The sequence below is a fragment of the Pteropus medius genome, unplaced genomic scaffold (genome assembly GCF_902729225.1).
Source record: "Pteropus medius unplaced genomic scaffold, Ma_sr-lr_union100, whole genome shotgun sequence".
In the NCBI taxonomy this organism is placed as follows: Eukaryota; Metazoa; Chordata; class Mammalia; order Chiroptera; family Pteropodidae; genus Pteropus; species Pteropus medius.
In genome coordinates, this window is record NW_024350319.1 from 24,456,380 (window position 1) to 24,459,211 (window position 2,832).

Below are 2,832 nucleotides of genomic sequence, written 5' to 3' on the forward strand. Positions count from 1 at the left end.
TTTTTAAATCTCTAGAGGACAAGACACACACATGACATGTTTAGTATCAGCTTAACAATTTTCTGTCAATAGACTCAACATTTAAAATTGGTACTTTCCAACAGGTAAAGATTTTCACACAAGTATGGCGATTTTTAAAAGCTATTTATCAAATTAACCCGACAACGAACTGAAAAAAACCATTCATTACGTCGAGATTTTTATATTACCAGATGCAAGCCGACCTACCAATGTTTAGTTCAATTTACCCTCCCATCTTCTTTAAAAGTAAATTTCACATTTTACATCTGGCCCATTTGAACTCAGACAACTGTGAACAAGCATTTGAGACTTACTTAATACTCTCAGGTCACTGTAAACCACATTTACCTCCGCTCACTTTTAAATAAGTTATTCTATATACAGCAGGTTCTTGAATATCCATAGTTTCATTCAGTGTCATTTCATTATAAAGTTGGTTAGATGAAGTAAAAACTTAACGCATTTCTATGGATTAGCCTATGGTAAAATTAGTTTCCTTATACAGTTTCGCTTAAAGTCAAAAAACCTACCCCATGTCGTTAAGTGAAGATTTACAGTGTTTTCCCCTTACCCAAAGGTAATGTGTATTACTTCCCAGGGAAAGTAAGTATAGTAGTATTAAAGCTGACAAAATAGGACCTAAATACTAATTTGAAAAGCTTTTTTGAGGCTATATTCAAAATGACAAATTTTACAACTCGGCTCCCCTGAAACCAGTCAAGCAGTGTAGTGAGTTTTTAAAGTGGTCATTACAAAAGTAATCAGACAGTGATAGCCTGAAATAGGGGCTCCTTAAGGACATCCTGTATCCAGTTCATTTCTTTGTACTCTCAAAGCCTAGCCCTCCCATACAGGACTTCATTCCTTGCCTTTCACTGCCGCCTTTTTTAAGAAGTGGGGCACTGATAAAGCAGCAAGTTACAAACTTGGCTCAGAAAGTGTACATTTAACTACTCATTCGATTCCACAGTTTCTCCATTCATCTCTAAAACAAAACAGGTATTAAGTACACTATTCTGGGTACTTCAATAAAGGAACTAACTTAAGAATTACAAATAATTTCCGATAAAACACCTGGTCAAGACACCCCTCCAAATTCTAACTACCTGAGGTACACAAAAAAATCTTTTGTTGAGAACAGCTACCATAAGTGCCTTACACACATTAAATATTTTAAAATCTAGCAATGGAGGCCCTGCTTCATCACCCATCACCTAATATTCATATTTTCCTCCAGTATCAATAAAAGACCAAAGAGAAGCAGGTAGGAATTTGAAATCCAAGGGCTGGACTTCATTAGTCATTTTCACAGCCCACCGTCTCTAAAACTTGCAGTGTAAGGACAACTAAAACAAGGGTCTCCAATGTCCCAGGCGGCGGCCACGTGTCGAAGGAAGCCGCCGGGGGTTTCCCCGCCCAGCACGGTCACCGCCTCCAGTGGGCGGAGAGCCGAAGAGCCTCGCAGCCTCCCCGCCCCCTCCCCGCCCCCGGGCCTCGTCCCTTCACAGCCCCTCCTTCCCATCGGAATTCGCAGCCTCCACCGTTCTTTCCATCCCCCAGCGGCCTCCCTCCGGGTATTAAATTTGAGGGAGCAGGGACGTCAAGGCGGCAGGCGGCTAGGCACTCGAGCCCAGCCCGTACCCGGGGAGCCTCCCGGTCCCTAACGCGCCGGCCGTCCTCGCCTCAGGGAGCCTGGGCGACGCCGCGGCCTCGCCCGTCCGCGCGGAGAAGCCGGTGGAGCTCAGAGTACCTCCGCGCAGACTGGCACGGCCTCCGGCCCTCCCAGGCCGCACCAACCCCCGCGTCTCCTCAGCGGTTCCCCAATAATGCGCCGGCGGCCTCTCAGGAGACAGGGTCGAAACGCTACGGACGCTTCTGGCTCTGATTTCCCAGGACGAGCCGAGAGGCCCCAGGCGGCCAGCACCCCCTGCTCTCGTTTCTCTGTCCCTCCCCTCCGCGCCGGCCACCCGGCCAACATTACGTTCCCCTCTCCCTTTCAGGTCCCCATCCGTTACCGGTGGCTAGCACGGGGAGCCAGGCGGCCGGAGCTGCGCAGGCAGTGACTCAGGGCAGCGACGTGAGTAGCAGGAGGCGGCGCCGCGAGCAGATGGCGCTAAAAAAGACCCGAGAGCCCGCCGCTCGCGCTCATATACAATTAGCGTCAGCACGTAGGCCCCGCTCCGCCGCCCTCCCCCCGCCTCGACGTCTCCTAGCAACGCGAGTGGGAGGCGGGCGCAGGACGGGTTGCATAGCAACAGAACTGTCCTTCTTCCTTAGCGACCTCCAACCCTCTGTACCACGCTAGGGTTCCTCGGGTTCCCGCCGCCGCCACCGCCCCCTGCTACGCACACGCCATCTCTTCTTTTTCCCCTTTGAAAGGAAATCTCAACCTCTTCCGTTCTGGGAAGGGCTCTGACCCGCGTGCCTCGACCCGTCCGCCTCGCCCTCGTTGGCGTGGTTCAGGGACGAGTGAAGGTGGTGGTCAGCCGCCCGCCCGGTTCAGGCTCGCCGCATCCTGATGGCGAGAGCTCCTTGTTCTCGTCCTCGTCCCAGCCGAATTCCTGAAACTCCCCTTCCCCGGTAACCATTATCTGTATCCGCCCATTTTTTCCCTAAGAATAACGGTTTTTTTCTCCTTACCACCTCGGCGGAGTCTTCTATCGGTTTGGCTTTTCCCAACTCAGTGGATCTCCGTGGTTTCCCCTAACGTCCTTTTACTTGCCCTGTGATCTCTCATTTCTGCTTTAGATCTTTTGATGGATAAAAATGATATGTTTGTGTTTTCTCTGGATGCCTTACAATGAGGACAAT

General features: G+C 50.1%; 1 protein-coding gene across 3 annotated transcripts in view; it reads right to left on the bottom strand.

The window, feature by feature from the left end:
* Positions 1-2,203, bottom strand: part of NAP1L1 (nucleosome assembly protein 1 like 1) — a 28,245-nt gene extending 26,042 nt beyond the window's left edge. For 2 of the 3 annotated variants that reach the window (XR_005647778.1, XM_039838880.1), the window contains exon 1: positions 2,037-2,203. The gene's annotated coding sequence lies outside the window, so the exon portion shown is untranslated. The remainder of the gene's footprint in view (positions 1-2,036) is intronic. The other variant, XM_039838881.1, reaches the window with a different exon arrangement.
* Between the last annotated feature and the right edge of the window lie 629 nt (positions 2,204-2,832).